Source organism: Talpa occidentalis, unplaced genomic scaffold, assembly GCF_014898055.3.
Source record: "Talpa occidentalis isolate TD23 unplaced genomic scaffold, MPIMG_talOcc4v2.1 talOcc4.14, whole genome shotgun sequence".
Lineage (NCBI taxonomy): Eukaryota > Metazoa > Chordata > Mammalia > Eulipotyphla > Talpidae > Talpa > Talpa occidentalis.
The window spans coordinates 31,966,399-31,989,860 of NW_023601433.1; the positions used below are offsets into that span (position 1 = coordinate 31,966,399).

Consider the following 23,462-nt stretch of genomic DNA (forward strand, 5'->3'; position numbering starts at 1 on the left):
CTTTCTTGGGCTCATTTAGGAAATGTGTGTATGTATATATTTATGTGTCTATCTAAATTAAAGTTTTTTATGTAAAGTAAGAGTTCATTTTGATTATTCCCTTTCAATCCAGCATACCAGGACTCTTTATAGTCTTGCTCCAATATTTGTAAATCTAATATTCCAACAGAGAGAAGTTGGCTCTGTGGTATTATTTTGTATTTCTAGAACCTGTCTCACTCTTGCCAATAAATGATAAAATGAAATAATTTTTACCCCTGTATATCTTCACTGCTGTGACCAATTCTTGGTATGAAGTCAATGTTAAATATAAGCATACCTTGGTTTGTTGTGGTTTACTTTATTGTGCCTTGTGAATATTATTTTTTTTTGTAAGATTTTCCACTAGCAAAAATAATACAACTCACAGAAGGCTCAAATGATGGTTAGAATTTTTTAGCGAAGAAGTTTTTTTTTTTAATTAAGGTATGTATTTTGTGTTTTGACACAATGCTGATGCATACTTAACAGACTATAATATAGAAATAACTTTTACATGCACTGGGAAACCAAAAAATTTTAAGGACTGACTTTATTGAGGTAGTTCTGAACCAAACCACAATATCTAAAACTTTGTTCAATAAATGATTCTTTTCTCTTGAAAATCTTCATTTTTTTAAACTTTTGAGCCAGATGAGATATGACTACACATGAGTACTCTTTTTTTTTCTTTTTGCCATTAAAACATAAATTCCGATAAGTTGTTCAATTAATATAAAGTCAACCTTTTTTTCCCAATAATAAAAAATCATAAATAAAAATTTTCTCTGTAAGAAAAATGGTTTCTGTGTTTTGTTTAAAATGCCTCAGATATAGGCAGCACCACTGAAAATGTTTCAGCATTTCTAATTACAAAAATTGTAGCTTGCTAGCTTGCTGAGTTTGTCTGGCACATTTTTCACATTTGTCAGCACTGGCAATGTGAAATATGTTTTTCATCTGAGTTCTCTTCCTATACCCCCTGCTGTCAGGCAAAAAGAATTTCCACTGCTGCTTGTTATTAAGCTGATGTAAACAAGAATGCTTGAAGATAACTTATGAGCAAGTGGACTAGAAATTTCTGATAACCTTAAGACTCATTACCAAAATATATATTAACTCTATGAATAATCTGGGAGAAAACAGTAGGGTTTCATTCACCTATGCCCTCAAAGGTTATATATTTACAATTAGGGGAGCATCAGGAAATGTGGTTCATTTTTCTCTGATGTACTTGAAACGAACAATTCCTTATTCATAAACTATTAGTTTATTCCATACTTTAAAGCTACTCTGTTCTTTTCTGGTTTTGCTTTCTCTATTTAGCTAAAGGTTATTAAATGTAACTTACATATGCATTGTGACTGCTAGTATAGAATTCATAATATTTAATTTTCTCATGAGTCATGCTACCAGAAAGTAGGATAGAAGCAAGGGGGTTAGTTTCATGTTAAGTAAGACTTCCACAAAATTGGCTAGTAATTTTTTTTGTCTTAAAGAAGTTTTCTCTGACATAGTTTTTTAACCTCTTATAGACACATTTTAGTTTATTCCCTCATGTTTACAGGGAGGAGTGCCAGGAGAATATATTTTTAAAGCAAATAGAAAAATTAAGATCTTTAAAGCATTTCAGACTTTTAAATTTTTCCTGTTTTAATAAAAACTATTAAATAGCAGTTTACTTAGCTAGTCTTCTTGTCCAAGATTAAATTGTTCAAAGCAAAGTTCTATGGATTTGGATCTCTTAAGACAAGATAGACATATAAAGTGCCAAAATTGTGGCTTTAAAAAGTAATTTTTGAGGGGAGGATATTGTGATAGCATGGATTCCCTCCTGCCTGTATTTATGTCTATGATTAGAAATTGCTCTAGCGTAAGCCTACTATTAATGATTTTTATACATGTACACAATATTACCTATTCAAGGCAGGTATAGTTAGTATATTTCTAATAAATTTCTGCACTTTTAGCCAAAGTTTTACTTTTTTTTTTCTCTTTGAATTTTCACTTAAGGGCCCTCATTGATTTTTATGACAGTGCAATATCTTCTTCAAAGATTACAGACACCCAAGGAATATAACCTAGATGATGACTTATAGAAGTTATTAAGGGAAAGGAAAAACGTTCCTTCCTCCCCCTTTAAAAAAGGGAGAAATATGTGGCGGGGTAAGCTGAGGAGATTGTCTTTCCAGTTTTTTGTTTGTTTGTTTCTTTGTTTTATGGTCTAGAGCAAATAGCGTTTTCTCTCCTTCACTTTATTCTCACCCTCTCCCCCTGCTCTCCCACCCCCACACCGCCGTGGCTTCTTTTATTTTACTCCTTTTTGAAATAGGAAACATGATCTCAGAAATATAATCAGTGCATGGTATTGTTGGGATAGTTTTGTATTTTCTTCCACTTTACATGTTTTTTTTTTTTTTTTAATAGACGCATGTTTTTGTTTTATTTATTTATTTGTTTGTTTGTTTGTTTTTTGTTTATACATGCACTGGGTACAGTCAGAACACGGGAGGGTGAGAGAATTCACCAGAGCCAGAGCAGGGAGCAGAGCAGGCAGAAGAATGGAAGTACACTGCTGAGGGGAGCAGCGGGCTGCAGGAGAGGTCTGCGCGCCATGTGGGACCCTCCTCCAGTGGCCAGGGAGCAGCCCGGGATCGAACAGGTGCCGCAGAGGCTGCGGGCAGCTTCACAACCCAGCGCTCAACCGCTGCGCCACCGGGGAGGCCCCCACTTTACATGTTTTAAGTGAGGCAAAGATCAAGCAAATTAAAGCCCAGGTATAATTTAATATCATTATGAACCAAAGGTCATTGTGGATATTCAATAACTCACTTCAACGCCTTCCTCTGAATTTATAGTTTGCCAAGCTTTGTTGTCAATTAAAATGAAAAATGTTCTTGTACCTCCCTGGTGGTGCAGGCAGCTGAGCGCAGTGCTGTGGAGCTATCTGCAGCCTCTGCAGCCTCTGCAGCACGGGTTCAATCCCAGCCAGCCAGGAAGATACCCACATGGCGCAGCAGACCTCTCTTGTCTCACTTGCTGCTCCCCTCAGCAGTGTATTTCAGTCAGTCTGCCTATTCTGTACCCTGCTCTGTCTCTGGTGAATCCTCTCACTCTTCCGCATATCTGGCCTGTGCCCCGGTTTTTTGTATGCATGAATAAATACATCTTAAAAAAAAAATTCTTTTCAGTCTTTAAGAATGTAATAGAAGCTACTTAATCCAGAACTGCTTCTGCAGAGTCCAATTTTCGTAATGACTATTCAACACCACATTTTAAAAAGAAATTGTATTTTTAGGACCTATAATCATTGGAACAAAGCTAAACATACGAGTTTTAGACATACTGTTTCAATAAATTGACCATTATAGGTGTGATTAGCATATTATTTGTCTGCAAACAGATAATTATTATTATTGTAGAAGTACTTAAACAGTTTGCTTTCTTAAATAGTTGAAAATATTCTTTTCACATTGTTTGTACCATTCATTTGTTAGTAAATTCTTTGTGGAAGTTATACACGGGTTCTTCTGGTAAACTCTCTCTGCATACTTTGATTTTAGTGTGAAGTAACTTTCAGAATTCAAGCAAGTCATTGTATAGAGGTAGATATGGACCTTTAGTATTTAAGTAACTTGTGTTACAGTGATTCATGGCAAAGCGAGAAATAGAACCTAGGTTTTAGGGTTCCCTCTCCACTTTTTGGTAAACATTAAAACTTTTAACTGCCATGTAATATAAGAAATCAATGTCTTTTTGTGGACATTTAGCTAGACAATGATATATGTTAAAGTATGGGGCATTGAGGGCAGCCTTTCATGTAAATTTAGTTTATAAAGAAGCTTTTCTTTTCTTCCTGCTATTCAGGCCAGGATGTTGGCTGCAGAGACAGTTAATGACAAAGTGACCAAAAGGTAGAGGAGAATCTTATGTGTTACAGTTGTGCAAAAGCTTGGAAAAAGTCTGAATAACTATCCCTTTTATCAAGAGAAGAGAGAATGATTATGAGGAGAATAAATCATTATGTTATGTCTGTACCATGTAATATTTTGTTGGTATTAAAAAGACTGGGTTAGCTCACTCTGTATCTAATGATTGAAGGCATAGCCTGGATAGTAATGAACAATGCAATTTGTAGAGTAAAATGTATTATGTTGTAAGAAATAAACTGAAAACCTTACATATAAACATTTATATGTTTATATATGTATATGGGCATATATATGTTTATATGTGAGATGTATAACCATATGCACACATATATTTATGAGATGTTTATATGTATTTGAATGGGTTTTGGAGGAAGAATTATTAACTGTTTATATTGTTAATTTGTTGCATGAAGCATGTATTGCATTTGTTGTTAAATCTAATAAATAAAAATTAAAATGCATCTATAGCTTTGTATATTTATGATTTTTTTAAATGAATTTATCAGTGAAGCCATTAAATAACATTTCCTGTAGAAGAAAAAAAATGTAGTTTATCTGGCCACTGATTGACTCTAAAACACAGAATTTCTTTAGTAATAAAATATATACAGAAAGGAACATTTTGAAGATAATTTTTAGATGTGCTTTGCCAAAGATCATATTTTTTAAATATTTTTTTAAAGATTATTTATTTATTTATCTATTTATTTATTTATTTATTTATGCAAGCACTGGGTACAGTCAGAAGCGCGGGAGGGTGAGAGAATTCACCAGAGCCAGAGTGGTGAGCAGAGCAGGCAGAAGGACCAAAGCACACGCTGAGGGCAGCAGCGGGTGGCAGGAGAGGTCTGCGCGCCATGTGGGACCCTCCTCCGGTGGCCGGGGAACAGCCAGGGATCGAACCGGCGCTGCAGAGGCTGCGGGCAGATTCGCAACCCACAGCGCTCAACCACTGCGCCACCGGGGAGGCCCTTAAATATTTTTGATTCACTTAATATAAAACATTTTCCAGCTTTATTTCAGGAATCTTTTGTATTTTACAGTAAACTGATTAAGTTGGTATGTTTACCGATGAAAAATGAATATTATTTTCATGTGAAAACAAGCCTAATAGGTTCTCATAATACTCTTGATTCAATTAAGACTTGAACAACTTCGTTTTTTCCTGGAAATGTGAATATTTTAAAGGGGGAGAAAATAAACTCTGTACTTTGTGAAGTTTCATAAGTTAAGAGACGTTGAGCCTTCAATAAACCTAAATAAGTGTAAATACTTTTGTAACTTTCCAACAATAGGGATGCTTTGGGTCCTAACAGATTGTTTGTTTTATAGCACAGTTACTAATAAAAGAAAAATATTGTTGTGTGTTTGTTAGTCATAGGTTTCGTGTAGCACTAGCAAAGCTGTTCATCACATAAAATTTAAAAATAGTAAGAAAAATATCAGTAATTTGCATGTATTTGTGACAGAGAAAACAAAATACTAACCCTCCTCTTTGTGTGTTATAATCAGTTGCCCTTGTGGCAAAATTTATTTATTTTTTTCATTAAAGTAGCATCAGAGTATTATCTTTAAAAGACCATGAGATTGCAACCAAGACCTGACCCAAGAACCACATTTTAACAAGGGAATTCATTCCCTCTCAGGACATAGAAAAGCTTGCAGAAACTATGAGCATCTGATCTAAAAGCTTGTGATTACTTTAAGGATTAATTGATTCAGGCTACAAAAGAACAAAATAGATTATATAAAACAAAATAATTATAAAGAAAATAGAGGAATGTTGGGCCTCCCCTGGTGGCACAGCGGTTGAGCACTGGGTTGAGAAGCTGCCTGCAGCCTCTGTAGCGCCGGTTCGATCCCTGGCCGCCAGGCAAGGATTGCACATGGTGCTCAGACCTCTCCTGCCACCCGCTGCTCCCCTCTTCCTCAGTCTGCCTGCTCTGCTCTCCGCTCTGGCTCTGGTGAATTCTCTCACCCTCCCGCGCTTCTGACTGTACCCAGTGCTTGTATAAATAAATAACTAAATATTTTTTTAAAAAAAGTGAGAGGAATGTTACCCTCTCCATCTTTTCTATATTTTGAGAGAGATAATTTATAGGCAACTAAATTTGCAGGGTGGCTTTTCAAATGAAACAAATTTAACATTTTGCGATTAATTCTGATTGCCTGTTACAACTACTCTTACAACACTAAGTGGAAGATCTGTAATTATCAGGTCAAAGGAAACCATTATTTTTTACTGATTTTGTGAGGAGGGTAAGGTGAAGATAGAAAATGACAGAATTCTGGGCATATAATGGGGTGGGTTGGTAGGTCATTTTGTTATTTTTAATTTTTTTGTTATTCCCATTTAAGGTCATATGTATAGTTATATGTGTTTTGTCTTTATTGAAACAGTAAACTCTTAAATATAAATTATTTTAACTTTAGTTTCCTTTTTATCTACTAGGACCCTGAAAAGAGTGAAATAGATCAAGCCTCTCTTGATCTATTTTAGATCAAGGTAGGCAGAGTTTTTAGGTAGGAGATAGCATCAGAAAACATTAGATGCTTGTTATTGTGAATTAAAAGTTTTTTTGTTTTTTAAAGATTTATTTATGTATTTATACAAGCACTGGGTACAGTCAGGAACGTGGGAGGGTGAAAGAATTCACCAGAGCCAGAGGAGAGAGCAGAGCAGGCAGACTGATGAAGTACACTGCTGAGGGGAGCAGTGGGCACAGCAGGAGAGGTCTGCGCACCATGTGGGACCCTCGCCCAGTGGCAGGGGATCAAACCGGAGCTGCAGAGGCTGAGGGCAGCTTCGCAACCCTGCACTCAACCGCTGCGCTACTGGGGAGGCCCTAAAAGAGTTCTTGATCTTACTATTGTATAATCCTGATATTCTGGAAGAAAAAAATTATGTGAAAAAATGGAAGAAAATTCTGAAGAGTTATAAAGGGAAACGATCTACCAAGTTGGGATACAAAATGTATCATAACAATAACAGCCTCATATGGTTGTCATAAGAATTAAAAGATACCGTTCATTCTTAGAAAAGGGTCTGACAGGAAAAAAAAAAAAAAGGTTGATAAATTTTTAACTGCTATTCTCTGATTTGGATAGTCATTTTATTTCATAAACAATAATTGCTTGCTCTGTGTGTGGGGAGAGGTATGACTAATCAGTCATGAGACGCAAAGGAGAGAATAAGGTTCAGCTTCTGGAGTATATAGTAATAACTTTAATCTTTACTAAGCAGATTGAAAAGACTTTGGTGAGCAATTCTTCATTTTTTTTTATGCACAAATTTTCCTTACCAACACTGTCACTTCTTAGTGAAATATGCTGGAGAAATTCCTACATAGTTATAGGAGGCATGCATAATTAAGTTCATTGCAACACTGTCTGTAATTGTAAAATATCAAAACTATCTAAATTTCCATATATTTTAATGTCTTCATAATGTGGAATAAAATTTTACAGTAAAAAAAGAATGAAATCGTGCTGCATGGACATAAACCTCAAAAACAGCATTGAGCAAAAAAGAAAGTTGTAGAGTGACAAATATGATTATATTTATATAGTTTGAAAACCTACAAAAACAGCACATTATTTATGGATACGTAAGTAGCAAAGTATAAGATATGCATGGGAATGAAAACCCAATATGCAGGAAAATGAGTATCTCTTTGGAGGGAAGAAAGAAATAGAATCTCAGAATGTCTACAGGGACTCCATTTTGCTTAATGTTTTGTTTTTTTAAAAAGGCAAAAACTTTTAAGATATTTATAAAGCTGGGAAGAGAGTACATGGATATTCTTCATAGTTGTCTTTATTTCTCTTATGTTTGAATTATTTCACATGTTCCCAGTTTAGGACTGATTTGTGAAAATGTTGTAAAAGCAGCAAAGAGAGAGAAAACATGATTTCTGGAGTCAGAGGCATGGACTTGTCCTCTCTCTGCTTCTTGACTCTGTGGCCTTGGCACTCTGCCTTCCCTATTTGAGATTGTTGCCTCATCTATAAAATGGGTCTAATATTATCCCCAATCCAGTTTGTTGGGAGGAGTAAATAGACAACCTAAAATACTTTTTCCAGTTTTCTAGCTGCAGAATTGTCAAGCACTGGAAATAATATAGGGGTAGTAATAGGTATTGTCCCTGCCCTTATTCTACAAGCTAGTGGTGGTCAGTTTCTGTTAGCCACCAAAACAAATATAAATGACACTTGTGATCTGTCTTGAAAGACAAGTGCAAGATACTGTGATTCTCTCAATAATGATATTATGTACTGTTTGTTTGGGGCCTGCGAAATTCCTATGTTGAAACTAGTCCCTAATGTGATGGTGATTGAAAGTGGTGTCTTTGGGAGATGTATGGGTCTTGAGAGTGGAGCCCTCATGTAGGGATTAATGCTCTTATAAGTGCGATTATGAGATAGTTTGCTCCCCCCACCCCAACCTTGTGGGGAAACTAGGATGGTTTTTCTCACCACAATCCAACTATGCTGTCACCCCAGTCTTAGATTTCAGCTTCCAGGTCTGTGAGAAGTGCTTTTTACTTAAACCACCCAGTTTGATATTTTTGTCATTGAAGTTTAAATTGACAAGGACAGGGAGATTTGAGCTAGTTGTGAAGATCTTGAAATGCTTGCCTGGGGAGTACCTTAGGGCTGAGCTTTTAAGAAAAAAAAAACCAGCATTTCAGTGAAGGGAAGGTGATGTGGTCCAACCCAAGAGTAGTTGAAAGTAGACCAGTGTAACTAGTGGAGAACTCCAGGGGATGCCATACAAAGCTGAAGAACTAGGTACAAGCTGGATCTGCAGAATTCTGTAGGCCCAGTTGAGTAATTTGGAAAGTGAGAAGATCAATGAAAGACTGACTAGTAAGCTAGTTAAAACCAGGCTGAACAAAAGAAACTCTTGAAGGATAGTTTGGAAACAATTTTAAGCAATGGAATATTGCTTAGGGAGTCCTAGAAAATGATATGCTAAATTGGCCCAGATTCACTCAGAGGTAATATTGAGGACTTTTTAAAAGACTAGAATTGAGAGAAGTTGTACCCACAAACCAGTGGGTGATTTGTTTTAGCTTTTATGCAATTGGAAAAGAGTGGTGGTCCCTCTTTACTCCTTTTTACCCAATAACTGCTCAATTTCATTTTCATCTTTAAATATTATAGAATACTTTGTAGTACGTAGATTCTAAGTTTACAATCTATTATACAAACACCAAGTTAAAACCTAAAATAAATAGTGAACCATACCAGGGAATTTGATAGTATTCTAAATAGATCCCATTGTGTATAACAACTCTTACCAAAATAACTAATGAGACCCCTAACCACCCCTCTCCATTGGAATACTTATTACTTCATTAATGTCTTAAGTATTTTTCATTCATTAATGAGTTAAACAAAAACTTGCTGAGTATTTACATGTGTCCAGGACATCATGCTCTGTGTTACACAGCAGATGATCAATAAAAGAGATTGTTGATGTGGTACATCTCACTTCCCCTAGATTACTGCCCTCCCTGCCCCACTGTGGAGGACCTTCCTTTGATTTCTGAAGCATTTAACATGTCTCCTCCAATAAGAAAGGGGTGACCAGAATTGCATGACAGAAGGAAAGAAGATATGGGCTGGACTTCAAAATATGTTAAAAAAGGAAAAGTGCCTCACTCCTTATTGGTCACATTTAGAGAATGCTAAGGCACCAACTTGTGATTCTGCCAACTGGTTAAATAAAGGGAAGGAATCAAGGACTTATAAGTAATATAAACAGAAAAGCATGAAGATAAATATTTTGAACTAATTAATTTTGGTCAAGCAAGTGCTAATGGCATTATTTTATTATGTGTGATCCTTCTGTGCTTTCTTATCCTCAAAGGAACTCCTTCAACATTCCTTCTATTTTTGTTTTCATTGAGGTAACATTGGTTTATTACACTGTCTATGATTCAGAGGTAAAATATCATACCCCTTTAAATGTATGTTACTACTGAAGAGAAACATTTTCAAATGGTTTCATAAAATTCTATTATAGGAATGAACCCCTATTGATGGATAATTTTTTTCTCATTTTTCTTCATTCTTTTCTTTCTCCCTCCTACTCTTCTTTGGTAAGTAAAGACTGGGGCAACAACTATCCTTATATATATTATAATTTTGAGTCACTCGGTAAACTGTTGTGGCAGTGGGATTGCTGAACTAAAGGGTATTTTTAAAGGTGTATTTAAAAAAATATTAATAGCTGTTACTGTGCTGTCCTTTGGAAAAGTTACACCAGTTTATGTTCCCTCCTACTGGTTTAAATTAACATTTTATATTTCCCCATGCCTTTGCCAATATGAGGTATCAGAAAACTTATTTAGACTTTGTGATAATAAAAATAGCACCTCAGTTTTTTTATTTGAATGTAATATAGTTATGAGTAAGTTAATTTTAATTTATTGTTATGTAAATTGTTCACATTTTTTGGTTAGTGGATTTTATTATTCATTTCTAACCAGGTTCCCTTGAGTTTAATGCTTTGGTTGCTTCCAGAGTGCTTAGGGGCTTCTGTTATACTCAGACATTTGTATGGGGGCAATGGGATGCTACAGAAAGATCTTTTGGGGAGGAGCTCTGTTCTATGATTAGTTTTATGATTAATCATAAAGTATTCTCAACGTACATTGTAATGATCAAATACAGTGCTTTATGGATAAAGCATTTTTGTAAGCCCTAAAGTAGTGTACAAATATAACAAGTTTTATCAAGTTTATTTACTTTTTTTTTTAAGATTTATTTATTTATTTATACAAACACTGGGTACAGTCAGGAGCACGGGAGGGTGAGAGAATTCACCCAAACCAGAGTGGGGAACAGAACAGGCAGATTGACGAAGTACACTGCTGAGGGGAGCAGCGGGCACGGCAGGAGAGGTCTGTACGCCATATGGGACCCTCGCCGGAGGCCAGGGATGGAACTGGTGCTGCAGAGGCTACGGGCAGCTTCGCAGCCCAGCACTCAACCCCTGCGCCACCAGGGGAGACCCAAGTTTATTTACTTTTGAAAGAAAACCTTCAAATGTTCTGTTTAATTCTTTTTTTAATAAATTTATTTAATTTAAATTATTTTACATATTTTTACATCATTTCATTTTTTTGTACAATGTATGCATTTTCACGTTAGTTGTAGTCTCCATAAAATTCCCACCACCCATTCACCTATGAACTATCACCATGGTCCCTTGTGCTCTTCCCACCCTTGTTTTGATCCTACTCCCTTCTTCCCGTTGTATGTCTCTGATTTACAGCTGCCTGTTGATTTTGATTTTTACTTTATTATAATTAGTTTTTTTCCTGATCCCTTATTTGGATCCTCTCTATTTCTCCTAAACATGAAACCATCTGGTATTTTTCTTTTTCTTTGTGGCTTATTTCACTGAGCATGATTCCTTACAGCTCCATCTATGTTGCTGCAAATGGCATGAATTTATTTTTTTTTGATTGCTGAGTAATATTCCATTGTGTATATGTATCACATCTTCTGGATCCAGTCATCTATTTGGGGGCCTTTTGAGTTGTTTCCATAGCTTACCTATTGTAAATAGTGCTGCAATAAACATTGGGGTACAAGTGTCCTTTTGAATTAATGTTTTTGTGTCCTTTGGGTAGATATCTAGGAGTGGAATTCCTGGATCATATGGAAGCTCCATTTTTAGCAGATTGAGGAACCTCCACACAGCTTTCCATAGTGATTGCACCAGTTTGCACTCCCACCAGCAGTGTAGTAGAGTTCCTTTTTCTCCACATCCTTGCCAACATTTGTTGTTGCTAATTTTTTTAATATGTGCCATTCTCACTGGTGTAAGATGGTATCTCATTGTGGTTTTGATTTGCATTTCCCTGATTATAAGTGATGTTGAACATTTTTTCATATGCCTGTTGGCCATTTGCATTTCCTCTTTGTATAAGTTTCTTTTTAGCTCTTCTGCCCATTTTTTGACTGAGTTATTTACTTTGTTTTTGTTGAGTCTCATCAGCTCTTTGTAGATTTTTGTGATCAGTCCTTTATTAGTATTATGTGCAAAAATTTTCTCCTAATCAGTGGGCTGTCTCTTTGTTTTGGTTACTGTATCTTTTGCTGTACAGAAGCTCTTTAATTTGATGTAGTCCCAGCTGTTTATCCTTTCCTTCACTATAACTGCTTTGGGTGATGTGTCTTTAAAGAAGTTGCTAAGGTGTATATCATGTAGTGTTTCACCCATATTTTTCTTCTATATATTTTATGGTTTCACATCATATGTCTAGTTCGTTAATCCATTTTGAGTTGCTTTTTGTGCATGGTGTGAAGTAGTGGTCAGTCTTCATTCTTTTGCGTGTAGCAGCCCAGTTTTCCCAGCACCATTTATTGAACAAACTTTCTTTGCTTCATTGCATATTCTTTGCTCCTTTGTCAAAGATTAGTTGACCATAAATATGTGGGTTTATTTCTGGGTTTTCTAATTAGTTTGTGTGTCTGTTCTTGTTCCAGTACAGTGCAGTTTTGATTATAATGGCTTTGTAGTATAGTTTGAAGTCTGGGAGTGTGATTCCTCTATTCCCTTCTTTCAGGAGAACTTTGGCTATTTGGGGTTTTCGATGGTTGCATATGAATTTCATCAATATTTGTTCTATTTCTTTGTAGAATGTCATTGAAATTTTTATTGGAATTGCATTAAATCTGTAAATTGCTTTTGGTAAGATGGCCATTTTGATAATGTTAATTCTTCCAATCCATGAGCAGGGGATGTCTTTCCATTTCTTTGTGTCTTCTTTTATTTCTTTTAACATTGTTTCAGAGTTCTCTTTGTATAGGTCTTTTATTACCTCTTTTGTTAGGTTTATTTCCAAGTATTTGATTTTTTTTTCAATAATAAAAGGGATGGTTTTCTTGATTTCTACTTCTTCAGATTTATTGTTTGTATATAGGAAAGCTACTGATTTTCATGTGTTGATTTTGTATCCTGCTACTTTACTGAACTGGTTAATTAATTTGATTAGTTTTTCTGTGGAGTTTTTGGGATTTCCTTTGTATGTTATCATATCATCTGTGAATAGTGGTAGTTTTACTTCTTCCTTCCCTATTTGGATTCCTTGTACATCTTTCTCTTGTCTTATTGCTCTGGCTAGGACTTCCGGTATTATATTGAAAAGCAGTGTTGAGAGTGGACATCCTTGTCTTGTTCCAGATCTTAAGGGAAATGCTTTCAGCTTTTCACCATTGAGAATGATATTGGCTATGGGCTTGTTATATATGATTTTATGATGTTGAAGTATGTTCCTTGTATCCCAAGAATTTCAAGGGCCTTTATAATAAATGGATGTTGTACTTTGTTTAAAGCTTTCTCAGCATATTGATATTATCATATGTTTTTATATCTCTTTTGTTGTTGTGTTGGATTACATTAATTGATTTTGGGATGTTCAACCATCCTTATGTCTCTGGAATAAATCCTATTTGGTCGTGAATTATCTTTTGGATACTTTGTTGGATTTGGTTGGCTAAGATTTTATTAAGGATTTTTGCATCAGTGTTCATTAGGGAGATTGACCTGTAGTTTTCTTTTTTTGTGTTGTCCTTGTTCGGTTTTGGTATTAGTGTAATGTTGGCTTCATAGAATATGTTTGGTATTATCCCTTCCTTCTCAATTTTTTGAAAGAGTTTGTATAGGAAAGATAGGCACTAATTCATTTCTGAATGTTTGGTAGAATTTATTTGTAAATCCATCTGGTCCTGGGCTTTTGTTTTGGGGGAGGGTTTTGATTACCATTTCAATTTTGCTGCTTGTAATTGGTCTGCTTAGGTGTTCTATTTCTTCTTTATCTAGCATTGGGTGATTGGAAAGTTGTAGGAATTTGTCCATCTCTTTTAGATTGTTGAACTTGTTTGCATATAACTGTTTATAGTAGTTTCTGATTATTCTTTTGATTTCTGCTGTGTCTGTTGTGATTTCTCGTCTTTCATTTGTGATCCATTTATTTGTCCTTCCTCCCATTTTTCCTTTGTAAGCCTGGCTAGGGATTTGTCTATTTTCTTTATTTTTTCGAAGAACCAACTTTTGGTTTCATTAATCTTTTGGATTGATTTTTTAATTTCTATTTCATTTATTTCTGCCTTGATTTTTATTATTTCCTTTCTTCTTCTGGTTTTAGGGGTTTTTTGTTGTTCTTTTTCTAGTTCAAAAAATACGGAACACTTCATAAATTTGCGTGTCATCCTTTCACAGGGGCCATGCTAATCTTCTCTGTATCGTTCCAATTTTAGTATTTGTGCTGCCCAAGTGAGCACTTCTGTTTAATTCTTTAAAAGATGTTAAGGGAGCTTCTGTAAACTTCAAAAATTAATTTCAGGAAATCTGATCTGTGCTTTACTGTTTTTATGTGTAGGAAGATTATAAATTCTTCTTTGGGGTTTAAATAAACCCAGCATTTTAATTAATATGTTTATTTGGCGATCTTTTAGTCCTATAATAGATTAAGGATTCTAATAGTTTTACTTTATACTGAAATTGGCTCTTTCAGGGAAGGACTTTTGAAGTTATTAGTTTTTTAATTGTGCTTTTTAGTGTAACATTTATTTTGGAAGCATAATTATTTAATATCTTGAGTAACAGCCCATTCTCTGGCAGTAAGACACCTGGTATAATAGTTTAAGACCTCAGTGAAATATTTTTACTTTTCCAACTCCTTTGCCATGTAAAATATACTGATGTGATTTAAACCCAAAAAAGCATATTTGATGCCTGCTTATCACTCTTAAGTATGTTTAGCATTGGTTGTTGAAATTGAGGAATTCTGTGTTAATGAGGAGGTGGTAATGGTAAAATAAATAATATATTGATATATAAATATATTAATCTGTGATGTCATGAGGACTGGTAAAGAAATTTTGCAAATTTTATAAGGAATATTTATATACTGTGGATTTTTCACTCTTAAAAATTCTATAGTCATTATATATATCTACAGATATGAAGACTATATTTTAAACTTAGTCATTTAAAGACATGAAACTTATAAACAAAAGAAGCCAAAAACAAGCTAGGAATACTGTAGTTACATCAAAAATGATGAGATTGCTATCTATGAAATATAAGTTGTTAAGAATACAGAGGGTATTCAGGCTTTGGGATCACACCTGATTTTTTCTACACTGTTTATGCTTCTCTGTGGGTCCAGTTTTTTTTTTTTCTTTCAGTATGTCTATACTACCTTTGTAATTGAAAAAGAAAATGAACATTATTTACTTAAAATCACTTTTATGATGAACTTTCCATGCTAGGCAATGCATTCTGCCCAGACCTCTGTAGCAGATTCCTTTTTTTTTTTTTTTTAAGGAATTTCATTACAGTAGAATAAAGACTCGTGCAATGGTATCTCTTACTCTTTTATTTTTTTAAAGATTTATTTTTATTTATGCATACAAGAGCTGGGGTACAGGCCAGAGGTGTGGAGGGTGAGAGGATTCACCAGAGACAGAGTGGGGAACAGTACAGGCAGATTGACCGAAGTACACTGCTGAGGGGAGCAGTGGGCGAGTCAGGAGAGGTCTGCTGCACCATGTTGGTAGCTCCCTGGCCGGGCATCGAACTAGTGCTGCAGTGGCTATCGACAGTTTCATAGGTTGCATCTTAACCCCTTGCACCACCAGGGAGGCCCCAGATTCCTTTTTCATGGTGTTGAAATGAGAAGAACCTAGGTTTATTTTTAAAAGAGGGCAACATTTTTTCTTTTTGATTGAACCACTTAAGAATAAAGATGGTTCTGGACCTCCCCGGTGGCGCAGCGGTTGAGCGCTGGGTTGCGAAGCTACCTGCAGCCTCTGCAGCGCAGGTTCGATCCCCGGCTGCTCCCCGGGCCACCTGAGGAGGGTCCCACATGGCGCGCAGACCTCTCCTGCCGCCTGCTGCTCCCCACAGCAGTGTACTTCGGTCCTCCTGCCTGCTCTGCTCCCCGCTCTGGCTCTGGTGAATTCTCACACCCTCCCGCACTTCTGACTATACCCAGTGCTTGTATAAATAAATAAATAAATCTTTAAAAAAAAAAAAAAGAAAACTGATAAAAAAAAAAAAAGAATAAAGATGGTTCTATGGAAACTGACTTTCCTGAGTTACCTTAAAATATAATATCTAAAATAGTTCTAGAAAATTTGACCTAACTTTTTTTAACAGGTCCACAATATCCCACTAAAGCAAAATTTGTCAATGTCCTTGAAGGATGATAAAGATAAGTTGATAAAGATAGCATTTCAGTTGTGCACATTAATGGATTTTAATAAAGGAACAAAATGTTCAGGTCTTGCAGTTCTCTTTACAGTGTTGAGGTGTAGAGCCTTTTGTGCAGTTCCATAATGAATTTATTGACAAAAACCTATTGGCAGTAGGCTAGAGTTTGCATTTGTAAAATTAGCAACACATTATTTTCAGTTACTGTGATTGAAGATTGTCATAGGTTATTTATACCTTTAATTTGGTTTAAAGGAAAAATATTGCTTTGACAATCTTTCATTCAGATTTTGAAGGGACACAAAAGATATTCCGCTTTTAAAGAGAGTGGACTAGAATAAATTTTTGAGCAAGTTCCTTCCATATGTATTTATGTATGTTTGTGTATCAAACATGAACACATAAAATTAAACCAAATTAAAACATTTCATAAGGCAGTCAACAAGATTAGATTATCAAAATGGAAATTTTGAGGTGGAGAGTGTTATGAACTTTAATTTGAATAATATTTTGGAAAACAGCAGATTTTTTTTTCTATAGAATCAGAATTTTGACAAATATTTAAGGGACATGCTATACAAACATACAAGAATTACCTGATTCCTATCTGAATTTGATAACAGAGAAATTTCAGGGTTTTTTAATTTTTCCATTATGACTTATTTACCATTTGTATTTTTATTGTGAGATAATCAAGAATTAAAATAAAATGTACATTGCAAATCTTTTTTTTCAGTGATTTTGTCACTTCTTTGAAAATTTAGCTTCTAAATGTAGATCCTCCTTATAGGTGTGTGAGTTTTCCCTTACTAATAAATAACAGAGAGTATTCCAATCATCTGCACTACAAAGAAACGTTTCTCATTCTATTTTAGTAATCTGAGAATAGCAAATATTTAGAAGAACTACAATACAATGGCAGAAGGAGAAGAAAATTGAAGTTTGGTGGGATCTTCTCTTGTCTGCATTAGAGTTGAAGTTTATTTAGAGAGAGAAGAAGAAATATTGCAAATTTGCAGGATAATAAAGGAACTAAATTCTCTGCAGCTTTATGAATGGAGAAAAAAATTTCTGTATGTTTCCTTTGTTCCAATTTTAAAACTTCCTATATTGTGTTTTGCTTTTAAGCCATTTCCCATCTTTCTGACTTGGTTTTCCATGGAAAACTAAGAAAACATTTTATGATGGAATCACATACATTCTTTATCATCTTATGACAGGGTAAACCTACTGGAAATAATTGATGATGATGACATTTAAGACTATGTTGGCCTCTCCTTGTGGAGCAGAGGGGTGAGTGTAACACTGTGAAGCTGTCCATAGCCTCTGCAGCGCAGGTTCGATCCCCTGCAGCCAGTGAGATTACCACATGGCGCAGCAGACCTCTCCTATCTTGTCCGCTGCTCCCATCAGCAATGCTTTCTATCCATCTGCCTCTTCTGCTCCCACTCTGCCTCTGGTGAATCCTTTCACCCTCCTGCACCTCTGGCCTATACCCCACCTCTTGTATAAATAAATAAAATCTTAAAAAAAAAAAAAAAGACTATGTTAAACATCAGCTTTGTGTATTTGTATAAATATTTAGAAATTCATATGCATTGAGAAATTAAAGATACTGTTAGAGAAACTAAAATAGATAACTTTTTACAAGGAAATTTTTTAGAAAGAATGATGAGGCATGGGCCTTCTTGATGGTGCTGTGGGTTGAGTGCAGCACTGTGAAGCTGTACGCAGCCTCTGCAGCATGGGTTTGATTCCTGGCTGGCCAGGGAGATTCCCACATGACACGACAGACCTCTCCTGTCACGCCCACTGCTCCCCTCAGCAGTGCTTTTGGTCTGTCTGCCTGTTCTGCTCCCCACTCTGTCTCTGGTGAATCCTCTCACCCTCCTGCACCTCTGGCCTGTACCCCAGCTCTTGTATGCATAAATAAAAATAAATCTTAAAAAAAAATGATGAGGCCTGTCATATGTAAAGACTTTAGTGAAATATGTAAGGTAATTGGACCAGCCTTTAGAAAAAGTACATGCTGAAAAACTGTATTTTTTCCTATAGCAAAGAAATATATGGGGTAGCACTTATGTAGGAAAATAATTTCATGTATTTTAAACAAACATTTTTTAAGAAGATAAGACCCAATATTTGCCAAGTTACAGGATTTAGAGGGCAACTTGACACAGCAATTTAAGCACCATAAATATATTCAGAACCTTTAACCAAGTAATTTCAAGTATGAAAATTTATCCTATGAAAATGATGGAAAAGACTAAGCAGAAAATAGCCACAATCACCACCAGGGTATACCCATGTACAAAGTTTTTATAGAAACTACTTTTTTCAGTTGCCATATTTAAAATAAAAATATGATAAAATAAAAATAATCCTGCATTGTTTAGAGATGGACTATACAAGAGTTACAAGAAATATTTGCATAGCCACATGCATGTTCAGGGTTGCTAATTATACACATATAGTTTAAGTATACTTGCAAAAGCTATATTGCAATTATATACAAAGTTCTGGAAATGTACAGTGTGTAGTGTTAAAATTCTATACTTAAAACACAAAATTGACAATATGTTGCCTCAGCTTACAAGTAGACAAAATGCAAAATACATCTGTATTAAAATGGAGGGCAGTCACACTTATAAGGTGAGAGGGACTTTGATAATAAGGAAAATCATTAGACTGACAGTCCTTTGAAATCATGGACTCTTTTTTTTAATTTAATTTTTTTTTAAAGGCTAACAAAAGGTTTATTTACAAGGGAAGGGGAATGAGGAAATGTACAACTCAGGGAGAAAAGAGAGAGAGAAATTCTTAAATGTGTCCTACCCATTCCGCTGACCTGGAATCCCAAATGACCCGCTAAGACCAAACCTGCTTGGCCAAGAGCACAAAGACAAATGTGCCAGACCCCACTAACATGGCTAGTTTTTATTTACAAACAGAGAAAATGGCTGCTGAACTCCGCCCTTAGGTGCTCTCAACTTCCCTTTGGGGATCCTGGGATTTGTAGTTCCCAGTGTCTTTGCTTTCCAGTGGGAACCCTGAGAAAAATTTTCATCTGAGACTGTACCCTGGCATCCATACATTTGATCTTCAACACCATGGAAATGGTGGCAAAAAATGAAAGGGGGGAATTGTTAGGGGGAAAGGATGTTCTGAGCTAATTCCATACAGGCTTTGTGGATGCCACCCCCTCTCCCTGAAGACATGGACTCTGATTGTCTTCTATTAAGTTTTTTTTTTTTTTTTTTAAGATTTATTTATTTATACAAGCATTGGGTACAGTCAGAAGCGCGGGACGGTGAGAGAATTCACCAGAGCCAGAGCGGGGAGCAGAACAGGCAGAAGGACCGAAGTACACTGCTGAGGGGAGCAGCGGGCAGCAGGAGAGGTCTGCGCGCCATGTGGGACCCTCCTCTGGTGGCCGGGGAGCAGCCGGGGATTGAACCAGCGCTGCAGAGGCTGCAGGCAGCTTTGCAACCCAGCGCTCAACCGCTGCGCCACCGGGGAGGCCCCGACTCTGATTGTCTTATCTGGGTAGCTTAGAAGAGTTCCTGACCTGTAGTTGGCTGTCAGTAAATGATAACCCTTAGTATCAAATTTTCTTTTTTCTAAATCCTGATTGCTGATTAGGTCCCCCAAACTCCTGCCAGGTAACTAACTCAGAATTATTTGACTATTTAAAAATACAAATTCCTAGGTCTCCATACCCTGGAATTCTTACGCATTCACTTAGACCCAAGGACTTTGTTTTTCTCGACTTTTTAATTTTAAAGAATTTTTAGCCTTCAGAAAACTTACAGAGTTTCCTTTGACCTTTCAACCAGCTCTTCTTCATGTTATATATAACTATAATACAGTTACTAAAATAAAGAAATTAACCTGATCTATAAACCTTATTTTGCCAATTTTCTCACATATCTTTTCTTTGGCCCAGGATCCCACATTGCTGTTATTATTATGTTCTATTATTCTCTTCTAACCTGTGATAGCTCCTCGGTTTTTCTTTTCTTTCACAACCATTACAATTTTGATGATTACTTTTCAGTTTCTTTTTTGTAAAATGTTCCTCAATTTAGGTATATTTATAGGTGTTTCTTTTTTCAAAAAGAAATATTTATGCATACAAGAACTGGGGTACAGACCAGAGGTGGGGTGTGTGTGAGAGGATTCACCAGAGACAGAGTGGGGAGCAGAACAGACAGATTGACTGAAATGCACTGCTGAGGGGAGCAGTGCACTGCTGAGGGGAGCAGCGGGCAAGACAGGAACAGGTCTGTTGCGCCTTGTGAGTCAGCAACCTGGCCCGGGATCAAACTTGTGCTGCAGAGGCTGGGGTAACTAACAGTTACCCAGGTAGGTAACTGTTAGTTACCCCAACTAGGTAACTAGTTACTAGCTTCATAGTGCTGACGCTTAACCCTTTGCACCACCAGGGAGCCCCCCCTGTAAGTGTTTCTTTTAATTAGATTCAGGCTGTGCATTTTGGGTAGAATTGGCTGTCCACATCTCGTGCATTGGTACATGATGTCAGTATGTCTTTATCATGATGATGTTAACTTTGACTCTGATTAAGGTATCCACCCAGTTTTTTACTCTGTAAACACTTTCCCTTTGTAATTAATAAGTATTGTGTGGGGAGATACTTTGCATTTCAATTTTAATGTGCAAACTAGATCATCTGGAATCTAGTGGAAAGGCAGATTCTGAGTCACTAGATCTGAACTTGGGCCTGAGAATCTGCAGTGTAATCAGTTTATTGCACTAACTCTGAAGTCATACTTTCTGATTTTGAATCCCAGTTCTCCAACTTATTAGATATATTCACTAATAATAGATATTATTAATGATTAATTTCACTCTGCATATTTGGCCACACATGATCCCTCATCCCTAACAGAGAGTAAGGAATCTTAATCTTTAAGTGACTAAATACATTACTTAGATTGAGTTGTTCTAGTACCAATTAATGAGAATTATGGAATCTTCTAACACAAAATAATTGTAGGTTTATAGTTATATGTATACATGAATTAACTTACCCAGGCCCTGTGGATATTTAGCTTCTTAGCTCTTACTTACTCTAAACCTGTATCTAAGTCTCATGTTTCTCTTTCCTAGCAGTCTTTGCCAAGTTATTTCCTACTCTCTAAACCAGACTGTATTAGTCTTTACAATAGTAAAAATTAAAACAATTTAAAAATACTTAAAAAATAAAATGATTGCATATGAATAATATTTCATGAAAAATGACTGTATTTCCCAAAATAGAAGATGAGAATAGTGGCATTATTTTACATTGTTTGCAAATCTCTAACATCTGGCTTAATATGGACAGCTGGATTTTCCTATCGGCATTTACATCCAATCTGTTGCGGTATCACATATCAGGTAGCTTCTGAAACACCATTGAATACTTGTGAAAGAATGAGAGTGGAAAAGGCATACAATGACTTAATATTTTTTATGAAAATAGTTTTGACAATGCAGATCCCAGATCCTCTGGTATCCCCAGACAGTTCCCTTCTTTCTAAGCTAAGGAAGGAGTTGCCAATGTGATCTGTGGCCTCCAGAAGGCTCAATATACTTCTCTGGAGAGGTTTGGCAGGGGCATAAGTGGGGATTGCTTTTGGGGTGCAGTCATCTCATCTATTTTGCTCTCATTATGTCATATTGTGATTCCCAAATTAGGCTTCTGTGGTACTTTCTCATACTACAAGCCACATAGGTTGTATCCTGCTAAGTCCAGTAAAGGTGGCCTTTTTTAAGTTGGCTAGAAAATGGTAAGTTAAATGTATAGAATTTGTTCATTTTTTTAGTTTTTCTCTGGTAAGTTTTCATAACTATATTCTTTTCTGTTAGTAAAAATTAGACAGCAAGACAAGTGAACAGTAAAATCATATTATTGATGTACATTCTATTATTAATGAAATTATTTAAAATTCATAAGCTTGTTTTTGTTGTAATATAGCAACTCTTGGTTGAGTTTACTTAAAAATATATACACAGTAATATTTTCTTCTATGCAAATATTCCTAATCTGTAAGACATATTAAAAATATCCTGTTTTATGGTATCTCACCAAGAGCCAACATGATACTTCATAAAGAATATCCTGATTTTCTGATGCTCTGCCATGTGATAAATTTGAAAATCCCTAAAGGACAGTGTGAAAGGATATATAGAGGTTAAACTAAGGTATATAATATAGCTAAATATAGTATAAAGAGTCCCCCTCTCAGCTATGGGGAGACAAAAGGGTGAGGGGAAAGAACTTTCAGTGATACCTCTCCAACTCAGATAATGGAGCTGACACAGATTCCTTTCATGTTTCTCTACATATTTCTGATTCTAATGGCTAAAAGAGGTAGGCAGTGGGAAATATGAATGAGTGGTGAGCGAACACCAGAAAAGGGAGTAGAGACACATTCTGAGGCTTATTAGGTAACACTTCTGATGATAGGAGTAGTTGCCACACTTGTTAGTTTGTATTTGTTTCATCTGCTATCAAGTTGAGAGTCCATACATCAAATATTTATTGAGCACCTACTATGTGCTTTACGATTACAATGAAAAAGTCAACAATGCCCCCAAGCTTATTTTCAAGCAATTCTCCATCCACGTATGAAGGCAAAGTAGATCTCTGGTAAATAATACCTGAATTTCTTCCTTAAGGAGGATTAATATAGTATAGGAGGCAACTGAGCTTGAACGTGGCTGGCTGGGGGCCAGCTCTTTGAAGTTCCTTAACTTGCATAGACTAACCCTGTCAATTCCAAAGGTACAGGAAGCTGGAGTGTACTTTGATGTCAGAACTGTTTTGAGAGGCAATCTTATGTTGCATTTCCTTTGAAGCAGAGTCACTCAAGGCAATCTTTGAGTACATAGGGACAATCATTGGACCTAGAAAACCTAGAAAGAAAAACTCTTTGGCAAAAGGGAGTTGAAAATAGCTACATGTGATTTGAAACATGTTTATTTAAAGAATTTCAAGAGAGATCATTTGGAGTTAATCTGGCTTACTCAAAGGTAGAGGATTAGTTGTTCAGAAACAATTCCTAATGGGAATTTACAGTCCCAGGTAATGCATCTCTCAGAATCCTTGTACACTAGCTTGTTTAACTGCAGACATTTCTGGGATGGACCAGTTTACTGGTAAAAGGACACCCCTACATTAACACAAAGTGTGTGATTGAGATATTTTTAAAAGCCAGCAAAAGTGATTTTGAATAGGAAAAACAATCTCTGAAGCTGAAGGTTCAGTT

At 35.9% G+C, this 23,462-nt stretch overlaps 1 protein-coding gene and 1 non-coding gene across 6 annotated transcripts in view; one reads left to right on the forward strand and one right to left on the reverse strand.

Moving 5' to 3' along the window:
- The window catches only part of DISP1 (dispatched RND transporter family member 1), a 169,269-nt gene that overhangs the window by 46,043 nt on the left and 99,764 nt on the right, over positions 1–23,462 (forward strand). The gene's annotated exons all lie outside the window — the stretch shown is intronic.
- Positions 14,146–14,252, reverse strand: LOC119245448 (U6 spliceosomal RNA). The gene has a single exon (XR_005125366.1). It is a non-coding gene; the product is annotated as a U6 spliceosomal RNA (small nuclear RNA).